Genomic DNA, 19,810 nt, shown 5'->3' on the forward strand with positions numbered 1-19,810 from the left:
TCCTTTCCATCCTTTCTAACCGTCACACTTCCGAGACCTGAAAACTATCATAGCTTGTTTGTTATTGAGGCCGCTGACAGCTAAAGGCCTTTTTCTTCCCAGTCTGTACTCCTAAGCACTAAATTTTTTAATCAGCTTCGAAATGTGATTTGATGACAAGAAACGCCATTCCGGTGAAGTACCAGTGAATGTCAACAGTCAGCAACAAGCCACAACCCTCCTGAACCAGGCCCCGTGGTAGATGTAGAAATCAGAGGCAAACCCCACAGTATCTTCAACGCCTAAGAGGGTGTGAACACTAATACACATTTAATAAACGAGAAGGATGCCGATCTACACGAAGTCTCCAAGATTCGTAGTGACAGTAGTGGGGTGTTTCACCACAAGGAGAGATAATACCCCAATGTCAACAGTCCATATTGTTGGCCTTTTCCCGCTGGACCCCTTCGGTGTTTACTGTAACGGGATTCTTCCGGTGCTCAGTCCGAGCGTACATCCAGAATCCACTGTTCTGTTTGAACTGGCAATGGATCGCACATAACCCGACATCGCGTGATGGCAACAAGTCCGCGCCATGTGTACCCAACAGGATCACCGGCAGATAACACCAGTACACAACAATTTCTTTACAGGAATCTGAATAGCGCACACGTGGCCTACTCCAGGATATGCGAAAAGTTTCTACTAGCAAAAAAACAATTAAGTATCAAAATCAAGGTAAACATCTTGTTCTCAGAGGCGTACAAAGGTCGCCTCCATGATCCCTATTTGATTTGGTATGCTTCTCCGAGACATTGAAAGGAGGGTAATCGTTTTTTTAGGTCAAAGCATGAAGATTAGAGCGAGCAGCCAACCAGGGTTCACGAACCTCTACTGATGTGAACATGACCCTAGCTGCCAAGGTCCGCTCTTGCACTTCGGGGGCCCAGGTTTGCGCATACCTGATATGGCCAAAAGGAAGAAATCTGGAGTTCACGGTTCAAGTTTCACAAAAATACGGCGAGGTTTTTGTCAGCGGTAGCGGGGAGGCCGTATATTTCTAGATTTGACGACGTGATTTACTGCATTGTGTCATTGAGGTGCGATTGCACACTTAGTATAGTTTAAGAATGTGATAATATGAAGCCTCCAAGTGAATCAACAGGCTCTGTCAGTGCATTTAAGAGCGGCATCATGGGCCTCCGCGTCGGGCACTTAATGGTCGCATTTTTGGGGCAACGCAATAAAGAACTGAAACCCACCGACGACTTTCAGTTTTTCTACTCCTGGCTTCAACGTGCCAAGGTAGTCTACCTTCATATCAAATGATTGGACGGATAGAATTCGATTTTCAATAGTTTCAAGCATAGAAAGCTTGTGATCAATCTCAGGAAGAAGGGCTGCGGCGTTCTCATAATCAGGCTGGGAAGAAAGCGAGTTAGACAAAGCTTACAGCGCCATCTCTCTCGTATAATTCTGTAGCAGCAAAAGTAGATCCTAGCACTCCTGATCTTCGATGGTGTAAACAGTACTTGCGAGGCCAATCCGAACATACCTTTCATGGCGGTACAAATGAGTGGGCAGTATGCAGTAGGCGGCAACATAAATACATGTTACAACTTAACGCGAGAACACTCACCTACTGGGACAGAAAGGACGTCTTCAGCGCAGGCCCGAAATGCGGCGCCAACTGCATCTTGGGTGCTGGCTTTCATAAATGTTGAAGTGTTCGACGGCACAACGAAGCAGGGTGTGCTCCAATACCAACAGGGTATGATATGGTAGGGCGTGCTCCAATATCAACACGGTATGACAAATGCGAACTTGCATGGCGCAGACTATCCAAAGTAATCAACATTGACTGAAAGAACGAGCTCAGTGCAGGTTCGAAATGCTTTGCAAAGTGGCCTGCTTTCCAAAGATTTCGAAACAAAGATCCTTATTTTTCTTCCTAACGCGCAGAAGAGTTCTCACCATTCTGCATTCAGGCGCTTTGTTTCTACAGTGTGTATGTCTCTTTGTAGAAGCGCGTCACGAACATTTTCAGAAGGAGTGCGAGCGGAATCTTGTTACCCGAATTACTTGCGGTGGGGCGAATTACAACGAAAGTCGTGGTGGTGCCTCATGATATTCCAGTTTTTTCCCGAGGCATCCATACCTTCAAATTTTTGTCGGCCATCTATATCCACACAATGGTCTCTTCAGTACATATACTACTGAGGCGTTTGAACGGTTTGTCTCTTTGCACGTGCGTCGCACACCTCCTCGATCAAAGGAGACTACCCTATATCCCTAGTGAAGTTCGATTGATCATTAGATTGTGGCGTTTAACGTGCCGATGCAACGTAGGCGATGAGGCGTGCTATTTTGGAGGACTCCCTAATATTTTGACCAACTGGGGCTCTTCAACGTGTGCCCAAATTTCGTACACATGGTCGTGTTTGCTTCTCGCCTCCATCAGAAAAGTGGCCGCCTCGGCCGGGAATCGACCCCGGGTCTTCGTTCTCAGCATCTCAATGCGTTATCCCCTGGGCCTGCACAATGCGTAGAGAACTTGCGGCGATAGTATAAATTTTAAAGCAATAGGTAGTATAACATCAATTTTATTGCTTTTCCGAAGAAGCGAACCCTAACTCCTTGTCGCGCTTCCATACACGCACAAGAGGTCTCAGCTTTCCGCATTCGGGCATTTCTTGTGTACAGAATGTAGGATACTTTGTGCATGCGCGCCGCAAACTGTTGTGCTACTAGTGTGGGCGTAACACATGTCTATAGAAAAGCCGCAGCGCAAAAACGTAAAATAAAACGCGTTCTCTAACACTACAGTTGTACCGTGCTCGCTAAATGTCTGTCTTTCTTGTTTCGTTTGATTTCCTGCGTGCAGTTCTTGTGATCCGGAATTAGGTCCGGTAATTCTAGAATTTTTTTTGCCACTTTAGGCATGGAAGTTGCACAGAATTGTCTGAGATGTACGAGTCAAACCTTTTTTATGAGGACCGACGGATGGCAAAAGGTTGAGAACCTGCGCACTCACATGGTATCATTTTATTGTGATTTGTTGACTTCGTTATTGGCAAAACTTCTTATGTGACTTTTATTTGTGCACAGAGTCTCAACTTTACGCATACGGTCATTTTGTGTTGTCTCAGAGATATTATTAGTAATAGTTAGAGCGTAATCTTTTTTGCCGAAGAAACGCTTCACAAATGGATAATAAGAAAACGCGTCGTTTTCCCCCATCTAGAGCCGGTGTTTTCCCGAGGTCGTCAAACGGCGAACCTTCTTGTCGCACATCTATTTCCAAGAAAGATGTTTTTTATTCACCAGTGCAGGCTGCAGTTTCAGAGTACTTTACGCCGCTGTGTGAATACAAGTCACACACTTTGGTCGTACGAGTCCAAGTGTAAGTTATTTTGTATTAACATCGCGGCGGATAATGGTAATGTTGACGCGCATAATCAACTAGATCAAGCCAGTGTTCTCACGAGGTTACTATACTGCTCACCTTCTTGTCAATCTTCCAAGAAGCCAAAAGAGTCCCAAGGTTGTGCAGTTGAAACGGTAATATTTATAGTAGGTTTATTTCTTTGTGCTTGCTTGTCGTACGAATTGTTAGAAAGAGTGCGACCGTAGCCTTTTTTCATAAAACAGCTTTGATTTCCCAAGATAGCTAAATGATGAAACTTCTTGGCGAGGTTTTACACCCACAAAAAATTCTCACCAATTTACATTGTGATGCCTATAGTTAACCATATTGTTATGTCCAATATGAGTTGCGAATTTCTTGTAGTAAAGATGTGAATGTAATCTATTTTCGAATAGACAGTTGGCGGATCAAAATATTGTAAAAAGGTCTTTGTATCACACCAATAGGTACTGTTTCGTCGTGGTCATTTAAATGCGAGCCTTCTCGTCGTTCTTTCATACCCGTGCCGCAATCTTCATATTTTCTATCCCACCAGTATGCGGACAGCATACGTCTTTTTGTACAGCATTTTCACACACAATATTACAAGGTGTGCAACCATAAGCTGTCTGAGTAAAACCGTTCCAGGCGCGCTTGTGATAATTACAACACGTGGTCGCATACATGCCTGGCAGTGTTCTCGATGGTGCGGACTGGAAAATGTTGTTATCACTCAGCCGTACCGGCAGGTGAGGACTCTACATTTAACAGTCCACGAAATTTTATTTCCAATACATGTGTTCTAATTCATGCGCTTAGAATATATACGTTAGCAGAGTGCGGCTATAATCTATTTACGTGGAATAGCCACAGTAGTGGGTGAAAATAAACACTTAAAAAATTCCGTCAATTACCATTGTTTTCGGGACGTCGCATTAAGCGAACTTCTTCGTTTTTAATACATGTACAGGAGTACCATAGGCTGCATTCGTATTTGTGTGTTTTTTTCAGTATCTCTGTTCACGTGCGTAACACACAGTTGTATGACAAGCGCTAACGCAACCCATATTTAAAATGGTCACAGCGGAGCATGTAATAATAAGACCCATGGCCGTTTACACCACTTGGCGCAGTGTGTACGACGGTGTTTTATGACGAATCTTCTGATCGGTCTTGGGTAGCAAGAGAAGTCTTCTTCACACTCCGAAATTGGTGCGGTAATTTGTAGTTTGTTTCTGTTCGTGGGCTGTACACACACAGACGTAAAACGAATGCGATCGTAATTTATTTTCTCAAAGTCGCTGCAGGGCAATTTGTGAAATAAATCCTATTTTGTGCACATAATGGCAGACTTTTCTTTATGTCACTTAACAGCACACGTTCTAGCCTCCCGTCAATACTAGCAAATTGCACATTTTCCTACATTTCACATTCCGATCTTTTTTCAGTATGTAATACAACTGTTTACGCGGGGCGCCCACATTGGCAGGACGAGTGCCAGAGCGAGCTATATTTGTAGAGGCAAAGTTGCAGACCATTTATTAACAAAACACTCTTTTGCGTGACGGTTTATCGGTAAGCGTCCTCGTTCAATAAATTGGAGCTTGTTTTATTCGACAAATAACGAACCACTGGGCAGGAGAGGCTGTTTTACATGTTCTAACACATGCACCCAAGTAGAGGTTTGTGTTGGGTGCGATGTGGTGCCTGTGGCATCCGTTGCGGGACGCTATTGGACACGAGGCCACATCGTGCAGTACATTCGTTTAGGAAATTCGTATCCGAAATGGTCTCAGGGCAGCATTGATTCAAACAGACAAATTTTACAGGGCATTCCTCTCCGAGAATTTCTACCAATGTGTTGCCCAGTCCACCATGTGTTCCTAGTTGTCCATCGGCGTTAATCATATGGTGGCTGTTCCACTTCGTTGTACTTTGCAGGGGTGGCGGAAAAGTTTTCCATTTAAAGCTAAGTAGGCTGCAACACTTTCAGTTAGCCCTGTTCTCTCTTCCTGTATACGCTGACGGAGAGGTTGTTCCACAAACACGAGTTAGCGAAACAGGCCTGCAGGCGTCGGCATGCCCACCTCAATGCGTGTTGTGGAGGTTGTTGACTGGTTTAGCCGTCGGCACTACCACGTCCAAGGACACGCCGTACTCTCTGTAGCTCTAGAGAAAGGCTTCGTCAGGGAGATGATCGAAGAAGTGAAGTTGTTGGACAGTGAGAATGACATATGAGGGTAAGAGTAACAAGCCCAACTTAGTCATAGAAGGTCATGTATAACTGTTATGTTGGTTAATAAACATAGCTGACATAAATTGGAGGCGCAAATGAAATGGCTCGTGTATACTAACAGAATGCTCTGATAATGCACGAAAACAATTTTTGTAACAATATTTTTCTCAAAAAACCGAGAAATGAGCTTGAGATAAATCTTAAGATGCAATTGTATAAATGGTCGGGAATGTAGTGGTGGGTGTTGTGTTTAAGTATCTGGAGGCAGTTGCAAAGCCAGGGCGATTTTTTGGCGTTGTTATACACTACCCAAATAACCTAAAAGGAAAGTTTCCCTTGGCGAATTACCTTTTATGTTATTTTGTAATAGCATTTATTTTCATTTACGTTTGGAACTGGCTTTTGTTTTACATATAATTCAACCATGCGAACTGTGATTAGCGTCGGTAAACGGGGCAGAACAAAGGCGACCGAGGAGGAAAGGCCCAAATCAGAAAATTTTAGCCGGTGTTCTGACAAATAATTTTTCTCTTGGCTACGCCCTCGCTAGGTTTGTTAGGGTCACTTTAAGTGCTTTGCATTGTGTTAAAATTTCAAATATGGATCAGTTATCTCCATACGTTTTACATAGTGGTCAAAAAGATTTCGTCAAAAAGATTGGAATAAATACATTGTTTTAAAGATAAAGTAGAGTGTAATGCATTGACGTTATACAATCAGTCTATGTAAATAATGATGTTTGATTATGATGTTGAACGATATGACATTCAATAAGAAAACTTTATTCTGTTCCCACACCACAATGCTAGTAGTATATATAACCCTGGTTGTAAAACTATGCAAAATTTGTCCGCTCGCTGCATAAGACGTCACGGTGGAAGTTTGTAACCAAAAAAATTCCTGCAGGCTGGTATCCTGGCTGACCAACATAAATTTCTGCAAAACATGTATGGTGCCCTTATTGTGGAAATAATGGAACACTAATGGCACGCAATGCCGAAGAATGATCGTTGATACTAAATTCTAAATATAAGCGGCTTTATGATGCCACTAAAGACAGAGAGCTAGAAATCCTTGTCTCTCACTCTCATTGAGTAAACAGAAAGAGACGCCCGGTGAGTCAATGACAAAACTCTGTAACAACGTAACAAGTCAAGGCGCTTTCGCTTGCTGCCCTAGGCATCGTTGGGCCCCAGGCACGGACCTATTGAGTTTGCACCGGGTTAGCGCCAAAGCAAGACGGAAGAAGCTGCCCAAACTTGCAGGGCTGGTTCGAATGTTTTAAGGTTGCGTCTCTTGCCTACCCAGAAAGCACTCCCACAGCAAACTTCAGCCCCACCAAGCTAGTAAGAACGCGCTTCAGAAATTGTCGGTTACTAGAGTACTGTCGGCATGAAAGGAATTTATAATATTGATGTTTCAGCCACCCTTTTTGGACTGTTCAAAATGCGAGATGATTGTAAGTGTTTCGTGAAGCCCTACGCCCAAAAACATCTGATTTTGGGTGGTATGCGCACGCAGTTCAGAGTACAGCCTGGATAATGCCGCCTCCCACGCCGGTTTGAGAACCTAACACAAGCACTTATACCTGTGTTGCGCCTTAATCTATTCATGTTCACCTAGCAGACAAATATTTTTACACCAAGCTTGCGTTCACCTACGGGCAGATTACATTACCTAAACACCTCTAAGAATCGCCTGGACACAATTTACATCAATTTGCCGTTTCACTGCCTTACCTAGCGAGTTCATTTTGATATACATTGTACATCTAGCAACCCCACCTTAAAGAACGCCACGTTCCTGAACGGGAATTTTTGGGAGTGCTCATGCGATTCGGCGCGAGATGTTTGTTCCTACATCTAGCAAGTGCTTGCTTCAACATGTTGGATTTAACGACGAATTACCTAAGGTCGCTAAGATCCCGCAGTGCCAAGCATGGTCCTCTGCCCTAGCAGAATCCTCGCCCAAATTCCTGAGGCTGAACTCACCGCTACACACAACTGTTCATAAACGCAAATATCATTGATATTCGACTAAAAAGAAGCAAATTCATCGTTTGTGGATCATGCCGCCCTAAAGGCAGCGTGCACGTTCTCCAGGAAACAATTGTATCTAAGTCTCTGACCACTTTCTGGAGAAGCTTGCACAGACAAATTGTGAAAGAGACGAGACTCCGACTTAAGACAGAACGAGAGTCTTCCTTCTCGTTCAGGTGTAGCCACTACGTTTGCCTGCCATACAATTGTATAACTGTATTGGCTGGTGTTGAAGTGTCTTCTGTTCAAGCAACCTGAAGCCGGCACGATTTCGCGTATGCTTTGAGTTTTCTTATTCATGTCTATAACTACTGGTTATCTGTCTAACTTTTTTGGATAGAAAGTTGCTCCAATCTACCGTTTTGCCTCTTGTTGCACATGTTTCCCCAAAATTGTCAAACTTTTTATATAATATGAGGCACTCCATAGTGATCAATCTCGCAAGTCTGGCTCTGGGCCTCGCTATCATTGTCCTCCTTTGTCTCGTTGGGTTCTGTGGGACACCGGATGCCGGTGGAATAACGTTTTTGATGGCGGAGTAGGCAGTTCATAATGGTTTTTTCTTGGTTGTATGGTTGAGTGAGTGAGTGAATTAAGCGAATAATATTTACTTAGATGAGCATAAGGCGAGGATGGTTGTGCGTCTGGCCGGTGCGGAAGCCGCTCTAGACTGGGAAGCCCTGGTCAGTGCTGTCTGCCATGGCCTCTCTAAAATGCTACGCTGGTTGGGGATGGCTGGCTGGCCCACCCACTGCTGTTTATTTATTAGGTGTATGGGAAGGTGAATTGTTTATCTATTTGTTTAAAAATGCTAAGGTATTAGGGAAGGGATCGTTAAAATATTGGTTTGTGTCTACTTTCCACTGAAGGTATTAAAAAAGAAGAGCATTGCCAATGGGCAAGACACCTTTCGAATAAGGGTTGTGTGCGATGTTATCTTTTGTAGGCAGTTTTTTGTTCTATACGCATGCTCAGGATGTTGTTCGACACGTTTCTATAAGGCAACCTCACGCATTCATTTAGAAAAAGCGAGGCAGAGCGTTATTAGAATTCGAGACAAGACGAGGGTAATTTTTAAGTAGCTTTCACATCTCGGAATAGGATTGATAGAGCGGGAAGTCAGGAAGTATTTAAACAAAGCCTAAAAGTATTTTTAGAAAAATATTAGTGAACGACTCGCTACCATGTCATGCACAGTGTGTAAAATTATGCAGTGACATGTGAAGGCTATGACGTGCCCAATACCATTGAACTATTCTGGAAGATTGATGCCTCCCTATAGAGGTGAAAGTCTTGTAGACACAAGAAACTTGGCTAATAGCATACGCTAGGTCAGAGGGCCAGATACAGCGTGAGTGTGGGGGCTCGAAATTTGTGGTGTCGCCAATGCTATCACCATCAATACACAGTGTGACTGGGCGACGGCCAATGGTGTGCATTAGGTGCAACCTGTAGGAGCGGCGATTAATTTCGACTCTGTTTTTCTTTGAGCGCGTCGATGGCAGTAATGTGGTCATGCTGAGAAAGATGATGAAGTTCCACTTCTTGTAACGGCAGCGGTGAAAGCTGTGATCTGGGAAATGATGCTGGAAACACAGCACGCACTTTTTTCAAGTTTCCCAAAATTTTGCATTTTCTACACGCAGCTGCTGTTTACCAAGCAATAAAATTGATGGTGACTCAATGAAATCGTGTCGGGGCGTGTTTGCGCAAGGCGCCGTCACTAAAATGCAGTAGGAGTGTTTGCACGGCAAACGTTTCGAACGAACGTTCGGAGACAACTTCAACAGGAATTCCTGTTGCAACTGTCTTGAGAACTTTTTTCGCACTGCTTGCCGAATCAATATTCTTGCAGCACTTCTGCAGCTGGGAACAACTTTTGTAGCCTTTCCTGAAATATAGCATAGAGGGTCTGCCACTGGCACCTCTGATTGGTGCAGTCCCGGTCGATTTGATTGCGTATAAGAATTTAGGCATTCTGTACGCCGTTACTGCTGATTTAGTTTTGTGCGTACTACATCGTGTCCACAAAAATACTGAATATTACAATGCGCAATGGGACGGTGTATAATTTTAGACCACTAGCACCAGTTTATTGTTCGTCATCAACTGAACTTCACATCTCGGCTGCGACCTCTTGAATCCGTGATTAGATGCCCTCAATGCGGTTTTTGGCCGTCGAAAGGTCAGCTTATGCGAATTCTGGGTTGTTATTGGCCGGTCGTGGTATCGGGGTGGGCTACCACGATTATCACAGAATACTCAGAGTGAATTACACATAGCCGCTCCTTCACCACAAAATTTCACTGATGAAACTTGTGACGTCGTAAACGGTAGTCTATGTATACTCTTAATAGCTGTACACTTGCTCGTGAGTTCTCGTTCTCTTCGCTCGCTTTCGTCTGGAAACCGTCGGGAGTATATTTCCCCCCCACCCTTTTTAGTGGATAAAGACTTTTTTTGTGTAAACGTTATTTCTGAAAAGAGCGAAGAAATCTTACAAACTAAAGTATATTGCCTTCGAATTACTGGTGGGGAGAACAGGTAAATTTATTACTGAGTGCAAGTATCTTGAGCTTGTGTGTCACATGGTTCGTCTACTATCCTGTAAAGAAAATGGGAAATAATTGGTGGTTTTTTTTTTATTCTCAGAAAGAAGCTAAGCATTCGTCGTAAACGGTAGTCTATGTATACTCTTAATAGCTGTACACTTGCTCGTGAGTTCTCGTTCTCTTCGCTCGCTTTCGTCTGGAAACCGTCGGGAGTATATTTCCCCCCCACCGTTTTTAGTGGATAAAGACTTTTTTTGTGTAAACGTTATTTCTGAAAAGAGTGAAGAAATCTTACAAACTAAAGTATATTGCCTTCGAATTACTGGTGGGGAGAACAGGTAAATTTATTACTGAGTGCAAGTATCTTGAGCTTGTGTGTCACATGGTTCGTCTACTATCCTGTAAAGAAAATGGGAAATAATTGGTGGTTTTTTTTTATTCTCAGAAGGAAGCTAAGCATTCGTTTATTCTCGTTTTTAGTAGACGTCTCTTTAGACACATTTGTGCTTGTGCGTTTGCTCAATTTCTGCAGCAAAAAAATGCAACAACTTTTTTTTTTCAAACACACATATATATCCTGATGTCACTGATGTGCCACAGCCGATGACGTACATAACACGTAAATCACAAGACTGATAACTATCCTGTATGTTCTTATTGGCTAGGGTAATGTTTCCAAAATAAACACAATCATTTGGCATATTTTTTGTTCGTTTCTCACCGCGTATGTGATAACCGCTGTGCCTGCATCCTAACCTGAACGGTTTTTTCGTGGAAAGTAATAGTTTGTTCAAGGCATCTCTGAAATCCTCCCTTGTGCGAGTACGTTTAGAGCTTCATTGATGATTTTATTGTGCAGTTATATTTCTGCAAACTTTTTGCAAATTTTCTTCAATTATTTTATTTCTTTGTTTTGACAAATCTCTCAGGAGAATAGGTGGTTCTTTACTCAGACAATCTCAACCGTTCAAAGTTGCTGTTCAATAGAGAACAAATGAGCGGTACCAATTTGTTTGTTTCGTCAGATCTCGCATGGGTATGTAGGGGCAAGTACACACCTGTAATACAAAAGTTAGCAGTTGCACGGTCTGGTATTTACTACTACATAAGTTGTGTGTGTAATGTTAGTATACGCATATAAAAAAAATCAGGTCCGGACAGAATAAATTCCAAACCAGGTAAAAAAAAAATTACTCACTCCATTTAACTGAATTGAAAGCCGAAAACAGGTATTATTTTGCGCTGTGAGGCACTTCAATTACACCAGTATATTTTGCTGTCGTGAGCAAAACGCACCAATCTTGTATTTTCTCTTAAAAGTACGAAGCACATTGTCTACTCCAGGAGACGGTCGTGACAAAACCGCGCACCCCGAGTGCCCACACTCAAGTTTTTTTTTAACCGTGGCAATGAGTTGTTACGCGAAGAGTAGTACAAAGCTCTAACATTGCCCGCTGCAATCCTCATCCAGCTCCGGCAGATGATATCCCTCTCTGTCTTCCAGGCAGAGAGCTCCCGGACCCTCATGACATCTGCGTAAAGCAATGGAAGAAGAAACCCCCGTCCTGTGTTTATAATATAATAATATATTTTTGTTAACCCTCGTCGATAAGATCGGCCCCTTGCTAGGGCCGCACTTGTTTTTAGTGCATCACCTCTACCACCTATATTTCGAAACCTGAGGACTGTAAGCGCTTTTTTGTTTTCGTGGCCGCTTACGAATCAATCCCTGTTTCTTCCCGGTATGTATTGTCGATTACTAAATGTATGGAAGGCGTTCTCGAAATGTGATTTGATGCAAATAGCCCCCCCCCCTCCGGTTGTATACTAGTGAAAGTCAGCAGTCAGCAAATACCAGTCAACAATGCCACATCTCGAAATCAGAGGGGCACCCCATCATAGCCTCAAGAGTTAGCAGGATGGTATTATGAAAAAATGTTCAATAAACGATATGGAAGACATTATTATAAGTGAGAGAGAAGCGTATCTGCTAGAACGCCTTAAAGATTCAAGATCCGGACGTGATGGTAGTTAGGCGTTTCACCCCACGGCGAGATAATGAGGGAATGACCACAAGGCATATATCCTCGACTTCTTCCCGCTCTGAATGTTTGTAATGCATTCTAACATGCTTCATTCGGCGCTCCGTCCGAACGTACATCCCGAATCCGCGGCGCGGTTCAAGTGGCAATGCTTCTGGCGGCATACTCTAGGATCTGCGAAAAGGTCCAACGACAAAAGAAAGCATTTAACGTCCAAATGGACGAGCAAATCTTCTCGGAGGCGCAGAAAAGGTTCGCCTCTTTCCACACGAAAAAGTACGCCGACGCCGCTAGCCAGGTGTATCAGTGCCTTGTTTTCGCGGGGGCCTTAGTCTTTGAGCCTCACTTAGGCTGACTGCACCTGCGGCTGGCTTTTCTCCGCAGCCTAACCAGGCGCAACACCACCTGCATCGCCTCTACATGTTGCGGTGGATAAAAACGATTCTGGGAGCAATTACAATCTGCCAGCCCACCACGCACCTCAGGGCACAGCAGAGATGGGCACGGGAAAGCCCACAGCATCTCCAGCCTTCGCGCTACCACATTCCCAACCCGAGGCGCTCCGAATGCTTATGGTGGGGAAGGCGAAGAGATAGGCACTGAAAAGACTGCTCATACTAGTTGGTGTAGCTGGCCAAGCACCCACCTGATATCTGATGATTAGAGGTTTGTGGGACCATTGCTATCTCCTTTGCAGCGGAAATAACGGGTTCCTTCATCGTAACTTTATGAGAAGATGAAAAAAAAAACAGCCAATGTTAGCAGGCCCGCAAACCTTAGACAAATATTCACCATCCAGTAGGTCAGAACAAAAAAATGGAAGATAGCACATATTTCAAAAGAACTTTAGAAGGCTTTCTGAGATTTTATACAATGTGTACAAAATACTTCATACTAAGAAGTTAGTGCAATTTGCATCCAAGAAGCACATTTGAGCACAAAGCTACCATCCCAATTGTAATTAAAAGTTTCCAAATTTGTTCAATAATTTTATGGTTTGGAGAAATGACTGAAATGGCTGCACACCCTCTTCGAGCGCTGTAGCCTTAATTCCTCAGAAGTACTTGGTGTGCATTCAAATCACCTTGAAAAGTGGCCTTCAGTCTGCAGCAAATCGCACAATACGTTTTGGTATGTTAAAGGTCAGCTTTCATAAACTTTCTTCTGGTTGTGCACTTTTGAGATCAGAATTCCAGGTGTTGGTTGTCCAGCTGCCACAACCATACATCTTCATAAGCTACCTGGAACGCACAGTGCTTTTCTGGGCTTGTTCCAAGACAGATGCCAAACTCGCCAAATGCAGACGTTTTTCACATGCTCGGGGTTATTCGTTTCCAGTGAAAACAGCCTACATTCCATAATATAGGACACGATGCATACTCACATTTTCAATTTGCCATTGTGTCTGCAGTTCTCGTTCCATAACTTCAGTGGGGTGTGGGCGCGAAACCACACGGCAATGACCACTTCCCTACTGATGATGATGACGACGAATCTCCTGCCCCTTTGGTATTGTTGGAAGGTTGTGGTAGACGCATAATACTTGGCCAAATAAAATACAGTGTTCAGTGCAAATATTCGCAAACTTCCGATAGACCTCTACAGTTTTAATGGGGGATGTATTTCACTTCCCATTAATATATAATTAGATACACTGCATCGTGTATCTTGCCGTGTTGTCTTTCAGCACAGTGTCGTGCACTACGCAACTCGTTCTATCTGATGCGCCGCAGTCTTGAACGGGCTGGCGTCTATGTTGTTATCAGAAGCAGTAAGAGTTAATAGAGAAATTCTGGTCCTTGGACCAAAACCGAGTTTGTCGATGGAGCCACAGGTCCACCAGCCGTGCTGCGGAGGTTGAGGCGCTGCCGGTCCGTGTATTTTAAGTTCATTAGTGCGACGAGTGCAGTGCGTGCTGGTAAAATTCAGAAGAAATGAGCAGCATCGGCTCCGTTGGTGTTTGTTGGCACCGCAGTCATTGCAGGCTATACCTAGATGCAGTCGTGGGTTTGGTGCCACGGGCAACTCAGTGGAGAGCGTTAACCAAATATTCTCGCCGACGCGGGTTGCCACTGTTATCAGACACTGTTCCGCCTCGCCCGCCCTCCGGACGGGGGTGACAACGTCATTCTCTGAGGATTGCAGACAAACCTATTTCGGCCCACCGGAAAGTTCACAATCCTAGATTTGTTAGGAAAACCAAGGTCATCTTAAAATTGTAAAATGTAGATTTGTTGTTGTTCAAACTTCTCAGCGGTGACTGAGAAATCCGGATTAGGCCTTTTGATGGTTTCTACTGATAAAGTTGTACTAGTGACAGTTTTTAGTAGGATGGTACAATTGCACTAATTTTGTGGTAAATATTTGGCATCGAAAAATGCTTTTTATGGTCAAACAGGTGACATTCAAAGCAAGGCTGCCAGTTATGTTTATGAGGCGTGAGTGCGCAATGACAGAAACTTCAGTTGATGCATTCTGGTATTCGTCATTGTGGAAATTGAGGACGATGTGTTTACTTTGTATTTTTGGTATCAGTTTCCATGATTTTGCTCCTTACTTTGGCAACGCCTTGATGTTTTATGCCTTTAACCGGATGGGTGTCTGGTTCGCTTAGAAGATGTGGATAAGCAACACACTGTGGTAGCAGTTGTTTGTTTTTTGTGTGAGCTTGACCATACGACGTGACCACTTTCCTTCCTCACCTACATACATTGCTGAAGGCCTAAAAGTTCAACTATTCCTAACAGGCTCAATCAAGCAAGAGCGAAGTGGAATACATTTACAATTTCAATAAGCAGCCCAACTCCTCACGGATAGAACCTTGATGGTGCCTAAAAGTCAGTTACCCTGGTCTGCTCTGCCCCGCGCAAGCGAAGGAGGCAGTTCAAAAATCAGGATTGTAGGCTATCGCTAGAGGGCCTGACCAAGGCGTTGGTCATCTTAGAGCGTAACGTAAACAGCGGGAGTGGAGACGTCTTCCTCATATCTACAAACTCTTAGACAACCAAGGTATGGCAAGTATTCCAAAAACTGAAAGGACAACAGACACAATGGTCACCCGTTGTGACCGCAACATAGGAAGCCATCGAAGACCCAGCTAACACGCTCGCACAACACAGAAAACGCGTGTCCAATTCCGCACACTTCGCAAACACTGCCCTACAAAACAAAACAGCCCCAGAAAAGAAGCTATTATATCACAACTGCAAATATACTCATCATGAGTAAAATGCTACCATGACCAAAAGTAAGCTTTCATCGTCGGCTGGAGGCAATATTACATACCCTGTGATGCAACACCTACTCGCCTACACTCTTCTTCACGTATGCAACAAAATATGGCTCTCAGGGCGACTTCGCATATATTGTAAAGAAGCATTATTAAACTTCCCTAGTAGAAAAATGACCCAAAAATACCCGCGAGCTATCGTTCCCCCGAACTGACACTCTGCCTGTGCAGACCTGTTGCGATGATTAACAGGATACCCGTTACCATTTTTGCAGTACAAAGGTATTCTTGGTAACCGCCAGGCAGGCTGCAGGGTGAGGCGATCCACCAATGACCAATTTGTGGGCTTCTAATATTATATTAAAGATGGGAATCATCACAAACGTTAGTGCATGGCCATAGTTTCTGATATGAAAAACATGCGTATGCCAGGGCACGGGGCTTCGGTATCCTCAGAGATTTGCAATACCCTAAATATTACGAAACCTTTTGAATACTCTTGAAGGCTTCATGTCTCAGAGGGCGGTTCAGGTGAGGGTCAGTTCTTCCCTATTTTACAGTTCATGTACAAAAAACAGTGTGCCTCAGGGCGGAGTAATGAGCAGCACATTGTTTATTGTAAAAATAAACTCAGAGAGAAAAGCTCTGCGTGGAGCAATAGCGTGCTATATGTATGTAAACGTTGTGCAAATGCCTTTCCAATCCTGTTGTCTGCAAATGTGCGAATGCTAATTCTAGCGCGGCATTAAAAACCTTTCTTGTTTGGCATTTTTAAATATGTTTAAACTTATAACAGCAAAAAGCACTCGCGTGGTGTTTCTGTAGAGGCATGTGATCAACGCAGACCCTGAAATGAATTTAATGCTGTCTCCATCCCTGTAAATGAGAAACAAATGTTTTACGAGTAGTGTTGCACGAGAAATACAGTTACACCTCACAACACAACCAAACAGACTTACGTTAAACCGATGAACATACAGAAGGTCCTGTAGCAGCAATACTACGGGGCGCAGAAACAGCTACTGCCTCTAGATTTTACTGGATTCGTAAGCTCTCACTTGGAATATGCCAGTGTCGCCTATGGGTCTGCAACAAAAACAGCAGTTAAAATGCTTGAACCAGTGCTGGACTTTAGGATTCGCCTGAAGTTACGTGCATTTAGCCATAGCCATTTTACAGAGCGTTATTGCCCAATTGCGACAAATGATGGTTAGGTCAGCAGCGAATATTCATTGGCAATTTATACTCTTTTAGGGTTACAGAATCGGACCACCATCCTTTCAATCCTCTCATCTGTAATATGACCCCATCTCAAGCTCTTCTATGCCACCGAATAAATTCTTCTCTGTTGCCACATTCGGTGAGATATGAAGAATCTAGAATAGCGGACAATTTAGCAGACACCTGCAAATCCTCTCTTTCCTACTTTATACGGCTAATGCAGATTCACGCCGTGTAGTGCGACTTGTCGTTTGTAGAAGTGCATAAAATACGTGCCAAACACTGCAATTCTGTCGCACCTCTTACTTCATCCATAAAAATATGACTGACGACGCTTTTAGCCACGCATCAAAACCCGCCCTTACCATGTCGTATGCCGCTCACGAACCGGACTTGAGGGTTTATAAGACCCTTAACTGAAAAAGCAGCATTTTGCTGCGGAAGCCTATGAAAGTTTTGTTGTTTGAAATGACCTAAAACAATATAAAATATTCGTCTATGATTTTCGAGGGTATGCAAAGTGGTGCGCATTCATTATCATGGAACACGTCATAAAAAAAATTGTTCCTTATAAAGTACGTAAAACAATATTGTCAGCGTATGCAATCACCTTTGTACTCACAATCAGCTGGGTGCAAGCTCAACCTCGGATCGCAAGAAATGCGACCGCAGATCACATACCCGCTGCTTCTGCATTTTCAAATACAGTTAACTTCATTATCCTGCCTCTACCTCAAGGCATTCATAGCGCAACACTTCCAGAAAACCCGGCAAGCAAAATAAATTGAACGGACAACATACTACACGCTATAAAGCAATCCTTACGACCCTGAACCACCGACACTTGCAGTAGACATACTGAGGTTACCTTGGCTAGAGAACAAATAGGACACGCAGATGTACCTCACCCGCACCTTTTCCAGGATCTCCTACACCCTGTGTTGCATGTGGGGAAACCGCCTATCCTATACCCACGTACTACTCAAATGCGAAATACTCAAAACAACATGACACAAACACTTGTTTTTTCTGTCTACGGATGCAATGTTTTCTGTAAATGGCATTTTAAAATATTCAACAGAAATAAAATATCCAGACCTAATTTCATGCCACGCATAACACCACTTGGCCTTCTTCACCAGCCATCCTCATTGTCGGTGATTGATTTTACTTTCGTTCTTGAGTACCAATTTTAGTGTTTACGTCCCAATATCTGATAGATAACTACGGTTTTGGCACTCTTCGCCTTAGTTGCCATTGCATAATTACTAACCAACCATGATCCACTTAAACGCAGATGAAGCAATAAATCCGTGAAAAATATTAACATCGGGAAAAAAGGCCTGGAGACCTAGCATCGGTTTAAATTTAAGAGATTATGACTCTCCTACAGCGATTTTTTATTCTTTTTTGACGCAACTGTATACGCGGATCTATCACACATTCATTAAAAATATCTTAGTAAAAAAAATGAACATACACCGTATTAAGAGAATCCTGGGTAGGTAGTAGGCCTGTATTTATGCAGCGACATTTAGGTTCTTGTGTACAGCCTATACTTAATATCCCTGTGAAACTAGGCACTTGTCAGAGGCAATTTTTAGCAATGCTTTTAATGGCATCTTAAAGGGCTCTGAAATAGGGCTGAGAATGAATCGGTAATCTCCGCTACGCCGCCCTAATTCCATCGAACAGGTCAATTAGAAACCCACCCTTGCGCCGAAAAAGGGATCATATTAAAACTCCATCAGCAGGGCATTCGCTGGCTTGACGGGTTCCTGGATACGTTTGGCTGGTCTTCATACCAATACAGCAACGATGCGCTGAGCCGGACTAAATCCCGAACTCTTCAAGCAGCCCCACACCACATTCTATGAAGATAGCTGTTGCCACAAAAAGTGCAACTTTTCTGTGCTAGGTGCAGATTTTTGTACCGTTAGAGCCGATTCTAAGTGTTTCGGCGTTATTAGTTGGTGTTGTTTGCTGCCACCTTGCCATTTTTAGAAGGTCATTTTCACGGCATTTTTCTTGGTGGTCACTTGTCAATATAAAAAAAACTAAACCTTAAAAATATACAAGACATACAATGACCATGGCTATGCCCCGAACAAAGTCATAGGCAAGCATAGCCGAAAAGTAACTCAACACAATACCGCGGAAACAATGGCTCTGCTATCACAATTTTATACACCAAACAGCAACCACTTACTTAAATATTCACAAGATGAACCTCGAATGCGGTATGATGATAGGTATTCCTTGAACCGTTTGGCGCTTTTATCCAACTAAATCGACCAAGAAATGCGTATACCACACATTTTATGGTCGAAAAGCCCCACCTAAAAGTCTCCGACACGAATATGAAATCTGCGTGCATTCAAAGACAAGCTGACCATAAAACGCGACCTACTGAATATTTAGTGGGCTTGCAACAGGCTCGCAAAGCGCAAAGACAAGTGAGGCGATATAGAAAAGTTAAACCAGCACCGTTGGCGTGATTTCTTATCAAAATAAGATGTCCACAATCCAATATCTAGGATATGCCGCAAATAAAAGGTAGGCACAACCACAACCGGCCAATGTATTCTTTAAAGGCGCTGTCCTTCACAAAGATATATCAGAAAAAGCTTCCCGGAAAACTGATGCGACATTGACAACAATACCGCTCTCGTAGTTTCTCTGTACGAACTACAAAGTAGAGATATACCGACTGCAGTGTTTCTTGACGTAAAGTCAGCATTTCATTCAGTCAGCCACGCAGTAATGCTACAGTCACCAGCGGTCTTTGGTCTAGGTAGAAGGATGTACGCCTGCATCGCGAGGTATCTCAAAGCAGTGCTGTACAGAACGATGTTCCTGGATTTCGTTCTTTTTTTGAGGAGCGCAGGAATGCCCTTGTGCCATGAAGGGTCGGTGGAACTGTAGCGGTGACTCGTTAAGTTTATGAAGGAACGACAGGAACGGCGTTCCGTCTTCAAGCGTTACATCACTTGGATTTGGCTGTTTTTGCTGCAAGGCCGGAGTACAAAAATAAACAAGTCACTACTGTGTTTTCCTTCCTATGGGCTGGCCAATTGTCCCGCCCTTCAGCGGAACTTGCTTCTGT

This window comes from Haemaphysalis longicornis, unplaced genomic scaffold, assembly GCF_048455015.1.
Source record: "Haemaphysalis longicornis isolate Haplotype H1 unplaced genomic scaffold, Haemaphysalis longicornis Haplotype H1 scaffold_11, whole genome shotgun sequence".
Taxonomy (NCBI): domain Eukaryota; kingdom Metazoa; phylum Arthropoda; class Arachnida; order Ixodida; family Ixodidae; genus Haemaphysalis; species Haemaphysalis longicornis.